This window comes from Arvicanthis niloticus, chromosome 4, assembly GCF_011762505.2.
Source record: "Arvicanthis niloticus isolate mArvNil1 chromosome 4, mArvNil1.pat.X, whole genome shotgun sequence".
Taxonomy (NCBI): Eukaryota; Metazoa; Chordata; class Mammalia; order Rodentia; family Muridae; genus Arvicanthis; species Arvicanthis niloticus.
The window spans coordinates 88,769,490-88,784,480 of record NC_047661.1 but is presented as its reverse complement, the minus strand read 5'-3'; positions in this window follow the sequence as shown (position 1 = coordinate 88,784,480).

Here is a 14,991-nt window from a genome sequence, read left to right as displayed (position 1 = left end):
TTTTCATTTTTTTCTGCTCATGGGTAATTTTCAAAGAGATCTAGAGTTCCCTTAATCCTGTGGTGTTTCCCTGCAGGAGACATTTCCCTATAGAACTGCCTGCATTGTTAAAACAGCATGGAGCAGGCTATGGACTAATTTGGAGCTTGTTCATGGCCCTGCCAGAGACAGCACACACCTTCAATCTACAGGCAGCCTGCCTGGCAGACGCCCCTTCGCCATCCCTTCAGAATTGGTTCCACCTGAGCTTTCCTTACCAGCAGCATGTTTTCCTGTTTAATCTTTGTTAACATTCTGATGGAGATTCTTCTAACTGGCAGGGATTCTAGCTGATAAACACTGCCCGCCCCTCTTCATTGCTCTTATAGAAACATTACTTATTTATAGCATATTGTAACTGACAACTGTACAGCCAAGAGGGGAGAACACTTCTTTGTAACAATACCCACATATGATATTAAAGGTGATTTTACTAGTTGCCAGACACAAGCCGGGAAAGAAATGTGTTTGGCAGGAACCAGAGCTGGAAGCAATAAACAAAGGTGCTGGGGAGACCCTGACATCAGGATATGTTTGCTAAACCATATCCTGGTGGAGCCTGCTCAGCACGCCTCAGCTTCTAAAAGCACTCAGCATGCTTCCTCCTTAATGTGACTCTGATGTATATTTGGAAGTGGAAAATGCTGACCCCTCTGATCTGCCTGACTGGGCCATGCATGGCAGAACTTACTCCACAGTGGGAAGGAGCAAGATGAGCCTTTAATTTTCTTTAATTAGTCATGGTTTTCATTTCCATTTGAATGGTATGTGTCAATAGATCTTCCTGTGGTAGAATGCCTAACCCCTGTCATCATTTCCTCTCCACAGTCGGCCTCATGCCCATGAACTACACCTTGGAGTCACTCTGGCAAGAGGCCTTCTTTCTTCCAGTGCCAGAAAGCCATGTCCCAGTCCACTTTTGTTAGCTTTATAGCAAAGCTGATGTGTGACCAATTTTTAAAGGATGGGGGGTATAGTCCTTCAAGACAATGATTTTTCTAGGCACCTAATAAATAATTATTGATCCACTGCTTCACCAACTAACTAAGACATTTGTAATCTTGCCATTATGTTGTGCAGTGTCTGGAAGGCCACAATATCCACTACCAGGGAGAATCCAATCTTACTCACAAGCAGTCACAGGCAGGTTTGGAGTCCAAAAAATGGGGAAAATTGTATCTATGTTGATCCCCTTGGATTCAGAGAAGTCCTACTATTCTTATTCATTCCTTTACCCTTTACAGTTCTATGCCCTGTGGCTCTCTTCATCCACCTGGTGCTCTTTATAGTATAAGATTGCTGGATACACTCTCACTCCTGCCTCCATTGAGAATAGTGATGGTAAATAATCATTACGTTCTATGACCCATAGAAAAGATAAAGATACTCTGTAAGCTTAGATTTTTCAAAGACGCACTTTTAATGATGGTTCTTAAATGCTTTAACCTCCCTTCTAGCCCACTACCCACCAGAGATTGTGGAAAAGAAAGGTTATTCTGTCACAGGGGAAGTGGACCTGTTTAGAAAGGTTCTTTGGAGCAAACCCCATCTGTGTTGACAGGAAATCAGCAGTTCACCTCACAGGTGAGCAGCAGTAGCTCAGTCCATTCGCAAACACTTGATGGATACACCAGCAGTCCAGTTCAGTAGTGTGAGGATAGCAGCAGCAGTGGCAAAACCTAGCAGGAACAGCCAGGCCTCAGCAGAATCTGCTTGAGTCAGCAGGAGGAACCAGGATCAACAGGGATGCCTGGGCAAGTACTTTGCAGTACCTCTTTTAGCTAAGCGGAGATCAGCAAAGATGTGAGACCAAGAAACTAGCTCTACAAGCAAGCCAACCCAAGCCCGCTTCACACTATCCATTGAGTCCAGTTTATACTCCCTCCCAACAGCATGTGTCCTCCACAAGTCTTGCCTCAGTGTATAGAAAACCTCTACATGTATCTGTATCCGCTGACATCACTCTCCCAATCAGCCCGAGTCCTTGGAAGCAGCAAGAAGCCTCCAGAACACTACTAGAAATTCGCTTGGTGTGTTTCTCTCTATGAAGTCAGGACAAATGGAGCTCAACAGCACAGGTAAGGCAAACCAAAAACATGCTTGTCATCAGGGAAGAATCCTTCATCATGCATTCTTTCACATGCTTGCTTTAGCAAAATATCCTTTCACCTGTGTCTGCTTCAGCAAAACCTTCCTTCATGAGTCTGCCTTAGGGAGACATCCTTTCACCTGTGTCCACTTCAGAAAAACACTATCCAACACACACACACACACACACCACACAGGCAAGTAAGTGCATTATCTCTTGAGTCTAATGCTAACAACTAATGTTGATGCAGCTCTGTTTCTGTACCTGGTACTATGCTAAGTGACTCACATATACTAACTCATTTGAAATTTGTACAGCCTCCAACTGAAGTACCATCATGTTTTGTGATGATATCACAGACTAGAAAAGCTAGATATGAAAGGTTAAGTAAGAAATCACATTACTAAGTGGTGAAGAACTCAGAATCTAATTCAAGCTGACATGTAGAGTTGCTATCCAGTAAAAGCAGTATGGAAATTATGACATACAAAGCACTTAAAACTTGGTCTGGAGTATGGTGAAACTTAGGGCAGAGAGGAGAGACACAAAATGAGAGGAGGAAAATGAAGGCATGGTCTTCCATGCACCCACCATTTAGAGGATGTTTAGAAAAAGCTGTATTGGAAACTCTTCTCTCTTATCAAATATTTATAGAACAACTGTTAAGGCCCAGACCCTTTTCCAAGCGGGGAGAGTCAACCTAGGTTTTTTTTTTTTTTTTTTTTTTTTTCAAAGGAAATAGAGGAAGAGACATATAAATAGACAAGCTCATAAAGAGTTGTAAGCTTTTTAGTAGAATTGACAGGGAAGAGTGAGTGCTTGCTTTGTGCAGGGGTATGGTTCAAGGTCAGGAAGAGTATCATAGAAGCTATTGTTCAGTGACTGGAAATACAACCTGAGTAACAATGAGGGACACAGAAATCAACATTTCAGAACCCTGTGTGCTGGTCTTGGTAGCATTCAAAAGCCACTGGCAGGTAGCTAAGGAATGTTTCTGGTTGTACCCCCTCGTCAGAATTATGGGGGGCAGCACTCACTGCTGTAAATGTACTAAAGGACAGAGATTAAATTCCAACACAGAGACACACGAACCTGTTTCAGCTTCAATGACTAAATCACATTTTGTTCTGGAATGGCCATGCTTGCGACAGATAACAGAGAGGATGTAAGACAATGAACCTGAGTCTACCTTTCAGTTGTGTCTAGCATAGCCATGGTACCACATTCCCTATAATCTCTCCATGGAGCTCAATGCATTTGTCCCCAACCCAGAAAAGTCTGATGGAGCTGGAAGAATGCTGAGCATGAAGTCAGATGATTTGGCATCTACTCTTACCTGGGCCATAGACTAGCCTCACTCTGATGCAGACTGCTCATCTATAAAATGGGCAGTAGATTGCTGCTCTCAAACTTGAGAAGAAACAACTGAATTCTGGGAATTGCTGTAGCAGTCTACACAGAAGATTCGGCGGGCTCCTGCAGAAATAAAAGAAGGGTTCCTCCTTTAAAGATACTCCAAGTTCCAGCTAGTGTCACTAGGGAAATGCATAAGGGGAAAACCTGAGCATAGTTATGATTCAGTTATAGAAAATCAATATTTGGACTCTTCTTTAAAGGTTTTCTGGATGCATGTAATCTAGGGCTGGCCAGGGTATCAGAGAATTGTAAGCAAACCATAAATTCAGTTTGCAGCCTGTTTCATATTCTATTCTATTCTATTCTATTCTATTCTATTCTATTCTATTCTATTCTATTTATGTGTATGTATGTGCATTTTACTTGTTTGCTTGTGTGTGTGCCCATGTACATTTATGTGCATTTGCATGTGGAAATAAGAGGTCAAGCTTAGGTCTTCCTCCACTGTTAACCATCTTTTTGAGGCAGAGTCCTTTGCTGAACCTGAAGCCCATTGATTTGGTTAGTGTCTTGGTCCATGTTCTATTGCTGTATAGACACCCCATAACCACAGGAACACTTACGAAGGAAAACATTTAATTGGGGCTTGCTTATAGTTTCAGAGGTTTAGTAGCTTTCATTATAGTGGGAGCATAGCAGCAGGCAGGCAAACGTAGTGCTGAAGATGTAGTTGAGAGCTCTACATTCAGATCCATAGGCAGCAGAAAGGGAGAGACTGGGCTTAGAATGAGTGGCACACTTCTTCCAACAAGGCCACACCTCCTAATCCTTTCAAATAGTGCCACCTCCTGGTGACCCACGTATTCAGATCTATGAGCATATGGGGACCCTTCTCATTCAAGTCATCACAGCTAGTCTGTCTGGTTAATGAGCTTCAGAGATATGTCTGTCTCTACTACTGCCCCCTCTCTACAAAATGAAACTGTAGTGTAGTGCATTTAGATTTTACCTGGTGCTGGGGATCTGTGCAGCCATGTGGCCTTGGAGTGATGGGAAGCAGTTCTAAGTGTGTCTAAACGCCAAAAATCTTGTCCCGAGATACTGAGATTGACAGGAATAGGAATGCTCCCCACTGTCCAGGGTCTTAGTGTCCTTGCACAAATAGCCTGCAATCCCACCTTTGTCTCTTCCTCCCCCAAGGAGGTTACATAGCCCAGTAGCCAGGTTAAATTTCTCCCTTTATAAGGTGATGTCCAGCAGTGCCAGGAATTTCTTCTTATGCAAATGAGGTATTCCCATCACCCTAGCCCTGGTCAATGATGTATACTCTCCCTGTAAGTCCCTACCCACCCGACAAAGGTTTACTCTGTGTCCCCGCCCCCATTAAACAAGCTGTCTCACTGAAGCTGCCTCCCCACTCACCCCTCTCATATGGCTGCCTGAGATCTCTTCCTGGAAGCCACTACCACTGAGGAAGCAGAACCTGGAAAGCAGGGATCTGAACTCAGTTCCTCATGTTTGAGAAACGGACGCTTTACCAACTGAGCCTCCTCCCCAGACTCTTGTTTTTGCAAATATGTTGCATTAACATTTATTTCCATCTTATCTATGCCTGTTTTTATACTACAATCATAGTTAATTGTTATGATTCAATCCCTTGGCCCACAATGTGAAAATCATGTCCTTTGCTAGCCTCTGATGAGTCTTTGATTATTCTTGGCCCATCTGTAAAATAAAACACATTCTCATCAGTTCTTCAGATGGAGCTGAGGGCCTTACTTATTATCAAAAACTCCATTAAGTGGCATTTAATTACAAATGTCTTCCCGTATGGTTACATTGACAAAAAAAAAAAAAAAAAAAAAAAAAAAAAAAAAAAAAAAAAAAAAAAAAAAAAAAAATGCCAAAGTTTCTAAGATTAGAAAATCCTGCCTAGATTTGTCTTGGGCAGGGTACCTGCTAAGTTCAACCAAAGAAGTTGTCCCTGATAGCTATTTGCCCATCTTGGAAATGAAGGTATTAAAGCATCAGAGCTGAAAATCATGTAATATTCAGATATATACTAGCCCTTGCTCAATTCCTAACACCTAATGCGATATTCTATCTATTTGTCTTCCTGACAGAGTACCTCTTTATACCAGGCCAAGTTAGAATTTGTCTGCTTGCCAATCGTGTTTCTCATTACAGATGGTTTTCCTTGGTGCTCTGAATTACATGTCAGTCTCAGTGAACTTGTAGCATGTGCCTCAATCTCCTGAATGGCAGGCACCTTCAGTATACCAACATAGCCTAGGTTTGAGCACACAGTGTTGTCAAGAGAATTATTTAAACTGTGAAATGAGAACAAAACTTGGTCAATAACAAAAGACTCACTCTGTAAACGTGGTTTTTATAGAGTAATGCCTTTAACAAAGACTGAAGACTGTAGGCAGGCTGAAGAGATGCCATTGAGAGCAGATTCCCTGCCCATATGGTTGGTTAACAGTTTTCATCTGAGGTGACCAGTGGATACCTAGCCATTCCAGTCTTGATTACGAGTAGAATGTCTCTCAGATCTACATGATCCTTATCTTTGATCCCTCTCCCACTGCTGAGTAATGTCCTCATCCTGTCCTCATCCTCTCTTGCCTAGAGCCACACTACCAACTGTTTATACTCTTACCATTCCACTGTAACTCAATTCCAGGTACAAGGCTCTTCCCCAAACACAAAACTCATCTCACTGACCTTATTTAACTTCTTTCAGTAATGTAACATTTGGCACACCCTGGTCCTGCTTTGCAAGTCCAGTGAGCTGTGATCCAGCAGCATGATACTCCGTGTAAGTTCTGCCACAGGCTTTTCCCTTTTACTCACCTTTGCTAGGGCCAGCTGCTCATTGGCTCCAGTGGTACATTCATTCATTTGTCACAAATACACAGCCACTTCCTTTAAAATAAAGCACAACAAAACATGGCTTTGTGTCCGTGTATCTATTTTCAGAGCCAATGAAGTATAAGAAATGGGCAAGTTCAGCATCAATTGACCAAGAGGTAACGCTTTGTCCTGGACTTCTCTCCTCCCCATGATTTAATCACATACATGGCAGCAAGCCTAAAGTTCCACCGATGTAAATAAGTGCCCAGAGGATATTGGGAGGACAAATTTGGAGAATAGTGATCCCTGGATAACCCCATAGAGTAGAAATTCTAGCCAGACTGTCTGTCTACCTTCTAATTGTTACATGAAAGACAAACATCTATTGTGACAAGTCACTGCATTTGATACAGTAGCTTGCTTTGTGCTACCAGACTCACCACCATGCATTCTAATTCTACAAGCTCCCCATCCACCATTCACTCCGTGGGTTCTACCTCCCTGCTTGTGGAAAGTACACAATGCTCTCAGTAGCAAACAGAACCAACCTCTCTATGACACAGTTGCGTGATTACATCAGCAACACAGGATGTAAGTAGAGTATTTGACGTGTTCTCTACAACCACAACATCCCTCACAAAAGTAAGGACCAATTTTAACTCTGTCTTTGAATCTTCAATCTTAAGTTTACCATATAGTGGGAGGTCAACGTGTTCTCAAATGAATAAGAGCTCCACCTTCACCTTCTAACCTAGCAGTAAGCAGGATTTGAAGGGTTAAAAAAAACAGAACAATAGAAAAAAATCTGGAAAGGAAGATAAATGAGGAAGAAGGGAGAAGCAGGCAGAGAGACATTGCCCTCCAGGTCTGCTGGGTTGTCACCAGCACCCAGCCCTCTGTAGGAACTCAATAACCATGTATTGATTGACTCCAACCTTTGCTTTCACTATTGCTTCTGTCCACCAGACCCCCAAGGAAACTGCTATAAGAAGTCATTCTGGAGACAAAAGGCATAGCAAGGGATGGCAAGTCAGATCAACTGTTAATTGACAGATCTTTGTAGCCAGTGAGTAAACTAATCTGCATTATATATGTGCTTGTGTTTAGGTCTGGGGCTCTATTGTTGGAATATATGTCAGTTGATAGAAATTCTTATACTTACATGGTAGTTATCAAACTTAAAACACATATCTTTATTTTATCAGCTTTTCCAGCAGCAACTTCCAAGGATATCTGCTTTTGTGAGGGAGCCCAGTACTCTGTAAACAGTGCCCGTTGCTTATGGTAACACACACTATGGTGAGAGCTGAGAAACTCAGTGGCCGTTAATTATTCAAGATTTAATCGTGCAAGGATGTACAATCAATATTTGTTGATGTTAATCTGATTACCAGCTAGTGGTGTTCAGTGTCTCCATCAACAGGATAACAATATGACACATTTCATAGACTCTCCCTAGGCTCTTCCAAACAAGCTTATTGGAAGGATTTTAATCAGCTAATGAACTCATCAATGGCATTCAGGAGGCAAGACACCTTCCTGCACCTACAACCCATGACCATATTTGCCTGACATCTTGTGGCTGCAAGAAACATGACAGCCTAGAAACCTCACATCTGTACACAGTGTGAGCAGCATCTTTGAATGCTAATGCCAGCATTACAGTCAGCGCAAACACAGAACTGCTTAGGTGGTGTGTGACATGTAATTATTTCCACTCATTAAAATGGAAGCTAGCCTTTTCTTTTTTATATTTATGAGACAAGTTGGAACATGTGGTTCAATTCTTGTAAAGAAAAGAAGAACCTTGATCTAGGATGAATGGCATCTGGCTTAGTGCCAGGCCCCTCAGCTGCTGAACACTGTTCCTGCGAAGGGCCTACGGAAACAGAAGGCAGACTCCAGAACAAGCAAAGACAGAGCATTTGTGGTCACCTGCTCAGAGAGGTGGCTTCTAGCAGAGGTTGCTGGGACACTGAGTAGAGACAAAGTCCTGACAAGGGGGCTGATGGAAAATGTCGTTGTCACCATTGCTATGGAATAGTGTTGTGTCTGAAAAACTCACTTTTAGAATCAAAACCAAATTTGGGATAGAAACACATACATATATAATAGAAGACTACCTAAGGTGCTTTGAGTGAGGCAGGGAGCTGAGTTCCTGTGGCTCAGCTTCTCTCTCTCTCCTGGGATGCATCCTCCAAATCCAGGCTTTGAGGGCACAGCCTAGAGTGTTATACTTGAAGTCTGAAGTCCCAGCTTAGCACTTCATTACTATCTCACAAGTCATAAAGCTTTGGAAACCCCAGGAATTACATCTCCAGAATATAAGAAATACTATTTACTCCATAGTGTTACTGGAACATTAAAGGATGCTGAAAATGAGCGTGCTTTGTAATTACTAGAGGGGCTGTCACATTGCCATCATGAGACAGTCCTAATGGCGAGTCACTCAAGCAAGCGGAGCAGGCTCCAGGCAGTGTTTTGCATTGTCTTCTTGCCAAGCTGCACAGGAGTTCATTAGAAGTCTCAACTCATGAATATGTATGAATATCTTAGACCATGGAAGACCCATTGGGATACTCTCCATGCTGGTTCAGAGGTCTTCAAACACACACTGGATTATAGTGAGGATCTTGCCTGGGAAGACTGGCTTTTCCTATTTCCCTTTTCCCTGACTCTGTTCCTCATCCTCTTTCATGTGAAATAAATTGAAGATCTGTATATAAAGTCCTAAACGTTGGCATCAATACTGAGGGCCAGAGGGCTAGTAACCTCTGAGAATACAGCAAGATCTTGCCTATTCTAGGACCAGAAGCCACATCTCCTGTCATTCCAATATTACACAGATGCCCAGGGTGCCTGTCTTTTAAAGGATGTCACTCATGCTAGTAAAGAGAGATAGTGGGGTCCAATTCCATTTTAAAGAAATCTGGTGAGAATAACATGCAAGGCAAGCCAGAATCACTCCTGGGATATAAGGGCACAGATGCATAAAGGCCAGAGGAACCTTTGTTTCTTTTGCAAATTTAATGGACAGGAGATGGAATACTTTCTCTCCACTAAAGGAAGAATTGGGAATCTATTTCTAGGTTTTTCTGAAGAACAAATAATTCCAACTGGCTAGCAGTAGGATGTGGTGGGATGTTACTCCTTTAAGCCCATAATTTTGGGTACCCACAGCATCATGGGTGTGAGACATCAATTGAGGTGCTGAAGCAGGCATCATCATAACCACGTCAGCCGGCTGTACATTATTAGCAGACCATCAAACACAGATGCCCTGACCCACCCCACAGGACCTCTTTAACACCTCAGAATAAGTCCTCAAGGAAAGATGGGTCATTTCCAGTGGAGAGCTTTAAGAATAACGTATGTGATACGAGCTCCTGACCCCCAAAGTGGAAATGAGTGGAACCAAATATCTCTGCAAATCCTTGTTTTAGGCTGAAAACGATGTGGTTCTACAGTGCCATTAGAGACAATTGAAAAGAAAATGGATACTTAATTTAAAGACCATTTCTGGCAAGACTGAGCCTTCCTTGCCAGCATTTGAAGCTATTATATAAACTACCAAAATCAGAACCGCAGGCAATCTTGTCTATTAACAGTCTAGGAATTTGTGCCTTTTCTCTCATGCTCTTTAATATTTTCTATTTTTTTTATTCGAAGCAGAAAGAGAAAAGGCTCACTTGCAAAAATAGAACATGTTGCACTTGAATTTAGTACAATTTAAAAAAAAAAAAATTGAAACTTCAGAGGCAACCCGATAAATGGCTAATAAGGAGTCAGGGTGTCTGGGGCCTGACAAAGAAGCACTAGCGATTCAGAGAGAATTCAGAGTTCTCCGACAGGGAGCTGAAGTGTCTGTCCTCAAAGAAGAAGCTATTGACTCATTTTATAAAAAATAAGTTGAACCCCAGGATTACAGAAGGTAGGGTGGCAGATCCTCTGTACCTGCTGCACTGTGTGACCTTTGTGTGGGGCAGAGAGAACAATGGAGAGGTGACACTCCTAAATTAGTCACTGGGCCTGTTTGATTCACTGCTGTGCCAGATGTTTCCTTGTTGATCCCTGCCTGGCCCATCTGTCCTCCAAGAGCAAGGAAGTGAGCTCAGCCTGCAGCTCCCACTTTGTTCTTCACCACTTCTCTAAGAGATCAAGGCCATTAAGCAAGCAGTCCACCTGCCTACTCCCATGGCCAGGTTAGGCAGCCTTGATTCCTACAGAGCACCACAGGGCTCCTCAGCTGGGTTCTTGGCCCAGACCCTCTCTCCTTCCTCCTCATGATAAGTCTCTGTAGGATTTAGTAAGCAGCCATTGCTGTGTTCAAAGTGGGGTCCAATCTGGCCAGTAGGTTTTGTGTTTCTACCAGTGATTGTGGGAAAAGGCCGCAGAGGTCCGGGGGCTGAGTTGCAGGGAAGTCCTCTACTCCAGCCACAAGACGTCAGGCCACAACACACACGAGGGTTTCCAAGAGTTTATTGTTCATGGTGAATGTAGATGGTCTGGGTGCGCCCCCACCCCCCACCCCCCAGGTGAAACTCAGGACAGACCTGAGTTAAACAGGGAAGGAGAAAGGGGGAGGGGCTGGGGAAGAAAGCGTAATTGGCTCTGCCCTCTGGCCATCAGGCATCTCATTAGTATGTAAATCTCTCTAGGGCCTGAGTCCTGTAATCATACTCTCTACCTGTGCTCTTTGGGTGGTGCTGCATTGCCCTGAATGTCACTGAACAGTGTAGGTCAATGGAATTCCATGCCATGTGTTAGGAGCCTGGATTCTGGGAGTGTGGCAGAACAGATGCCTGTCCCTTACAGGCAATGGACACCTGTTGGGGCTCCGGGCTTTCCAGCCAGCACTTCAACCAAAACCAGCCATCCTATCAGGGTCCTACAAGTGATCTGCATCTATTGTCCATGGAGATAAGAGGCATTCTTGAATCCTCTGGATTAAAAGCAAGAACCCCTGTTAAGGTGGTAGGAGGAAAGATAAGACTTGAAGTTGTCTTTACTTAAGTAGATATTTTTGTCCTTAGGTCTCAAAAAATAAACTGTGTCATGGATACAAGAAGATAACATTCCTAGCTCATCACAAAATCTTAGGCATCAGTTTGGTCAACCCATAGTTGCTATTGTGAACTGTCTTCAACCTGGTCAATTTGAGCAGATCTCTAAACTTGTTTATACCTACTAGTCCAAATCAGTTCTTGTCCTGTGCAGAGGACTGTGGGATGTGGGGTCAAGGACCTATCAGTGTATCCTGTGAGGAAAGCACGTGTGGGCACCCCTTTACCAGGGCACCAGCAGCTCTTGTGAATCCACTATAGTAAAATTGTGTGCAATTTCTGGATCCTTTCCTCAATAACATATGATCCTGTCATATGTTTCTAGTAAATTACCAGGTTTTTCTGAGAGCCATTGTGACTTTCTGTCAATTCTATATAAGAGTTGACAAATACATTGAATCAAAGGGAAACAGGAGAGTGCCCTGAATTACCTGGTCTGGATCCCAACTCTGATGAAGCAATTCACTGCAAAAATCAATGCCTCCAATAACTCCTTGTTGAAGAAACTAGTCACCCAATAGCATTCCTTCAAGCTTGGGTTTAGCCATGGCTCTCCAAGGTCATGATTGCAAAAATTGTTTGTTCAAGCCTCATCAAGTTCTCCTATGTTTTCTCTCGACTTCCTATCTTAAATGCTTAGACCCTCTCAAAAGTTAGCTGTATATAGGCTGCCCCAGTGAGTTTCTCTCCAATATAGTTTGCCACGTTCTCAGATCAGTAACTTTATGCTCCAAGTATGCCTATTTCTCCACTTGACTTTCTACACCGCCTAACTTTGATTCTAATCTTGCTTCACATGGCCTGCAGCATGACTGTGGGAAAATGTTCTAGGGCCAGGTAAAGAATGTACCTAACTAATTTTAGTCATTTCATCATTAAGCACTTAGCTATAAAGCAAGAATCTAAATACCTCAACCCTCAGAGATGTGTCAGAAACATAGAAGTCTACAGAGATAGTAGTCTTCCATCTACTATCTATTCCACCTTACGTTGCAGATCAGTCTGAATTTACCCTACTCCTGGGTCTCTCTTGCTCTGGAGATGAACTCTATACTCCTTATCCCAAGAACCCAAGACTTTAGTGGTATTTTTGAAGGGTTAGAACTCCCCCTTCAACTAAATAATGTTAACACTGGAGTAACAGATACCCTACTCTGCTAGCCTCCCTGCTTGGTTTGTATTTCTCCTTCATACTCTGCTCCCCACCTGTGTTAACTAACTTAATTAGTTAAAGTTCTTTGTTTACTATATTTTTTTCCTGTAGGCTATAATTTCCAGATGGCAGGAACCAATTGGCCTGATGTCTTTACTCCATTCTGTGTCCTCTATGATACTAGCTGTAAATCGGGTGTTTTGTAGCTTCCCAGGGAAGCCAGTGACAACCATTCTATGTCCAGATTCATATGTTGACACTTTTGCTGGCATACTTAAAAGCTGAGGTTCCAGGGCCTGAGCACAAAGCCCAAGCCAACCATGTTTTTCTCTGCAGCTCTGTACCTTTGCCATAGGGTTGGGAGAGTCTGTTCTTTCTTATGTGTGAGACACTTCAGTCTCGGTTGCTTCCTAACCATTTGACCTCAGCATGCATTTTCTTCACCTTCTACGCCCCTGGGTATATCTGTTATTTCTGTAGACTTTCTGTTATTTCTATAGACTATCCAAGATGAAACACAGGACAATCAACAGCGGCCATGACAGAAAGAGACTCCATGGGATACTTTAGAAAGAGAGATTATGTTAGGACTATCAGGGCAGGGTCAGGGAAATAAGAAGATACTCAAGATAAAAACAAAATTAGAATGAATTATAACAGAATGGTTCAGCTGGGCCAGTTGTCTGGACAGCAGGAACTGGGAGCTGCCGGAGTTTATCACTGTCCTTCTACCCACAAGGATCTCTGTCTCTGTTTTGTACATCTTCATTCTTCCTGTGCACTGGCTTCCTCTACACTATAAACAACATGAAGTTTGTTCTTTTAGAGTGGCAGATTTGTTCTCTTGAATCTCAATATCTTTCTCTTTTTTTTTTTTCTCCAGTTAAGGTCTTCAGTTTCTGTTAACCATTCCAAAGTTTCCACAGTTTGTTACAGATGCAGCATAATTACAGTCAAATATAGAAGAAAATCAGAGGCACTGAGTCCAGGCTCTGGATATGTATATATGGGAAAGGACATTATGGTTTTGCTGTAAAATGTCCCCATAAGTCCATATTTTTGAATTGTTAGTGCCAGCTCATAACACTGTTAGGGTAGTTCGTAAAACCTTTGGACATGAGACTAACTTACCACCCAAGGGGTGTAGGACCAGGTCTTCAGTTTATACGCCAGCTCTACTTCTCGCCTTTTCTTTCTGCTTCCTGACCCATGAAATGATCTATTATATGAATATACCAGATATGATATGTCACACTTTTCTGCCACTGTGAACTTTACTATGCCTTCTCCACCACTTTATACTTTCAAGCTGCAAGTCACAATGCATCCTCTTCCCCTTGAGCTGTTCAGTGGATATGCAGGAACAAGATGGCATCTAATATGGTATGTTGTGCCAGGAAAATGATGGGAACTGCCACTATTATTCTTCACAGTGCTAGTTTAGAAAGGATGAACACAGCAGCAAATAGAAAGGACTTGGATCCAAGTAGCTGGGAGTAGTCAGCCATTAGTTCCCTCACTCCTGCTCTGATTGGGTCACACTTCTTGGCTAGCTAGGGAACACTCCGACCTACAGTGTCTGCTTGAGGCCATCACCTTGACTACTAGGGCTTCCTGTCCTTCCTTCTTCTGTTGCTCTCAAGAAGCAAGAACCCCAGTCCTAAGTAGAAGCCAGGAGAGCACCACTCACCTGCCTTCATGAATTTTTGACTCCTGAATTAATGATGGGCAAATTTAGCAAAATGAAAATACAAGACATACAGTTACATTTTAGATGAGTAGTTTTTAAGTGACAGTGTATTCTCAACACTTACTGTGCACCTGAAATTAAAAATTGGCTCTGCTGTCTGTCCTTTATCTGATGGCCAGTTCATCATCAAGCTTTACTTGCTTACTTCTTTCTCTGATGTAAGCCTCTAGTACACACACACACACACACACACACACAACTGCTCCCTACTCTACAAGCAGAGTCGCATTTCTACATTTGTACTCCCATCCCAATTCTATGTCAAATAAGGCCTGAGAATTCTCTCAGGTATACATAACCCTCCAAGCCTTTACCTCTCTGCCTTAGTCAGTGTCTGTCACCATAATCCTGTCCCTACTTGTCTGACCAATTTCTTAACCTCAGCTGTATGTGCCTGCTTGTTTCCAGTGGGCATTAGTCCAGCCAAGGCTCATAGCAAACTCTTCCCTTAGCTTTATACCAGCTCTTTTTATAGCCAAAAAGGGCTCTGCTTTTTCTTCTGTACTGTCACAGTGAAAAAAAAAAACAAAACAACAACAACAACAAAAAACTGCCCTTGCCATTTCAAGTCCCTACTCTCAATCCCCTCTGAAATCATGGTCATCTAGAAAAAGTTATTTAATGTTTTGCATCATTTCATTTTCTCCTCCTTCAATGTGATTTCATTTCCAGTAACAAGAGTCCA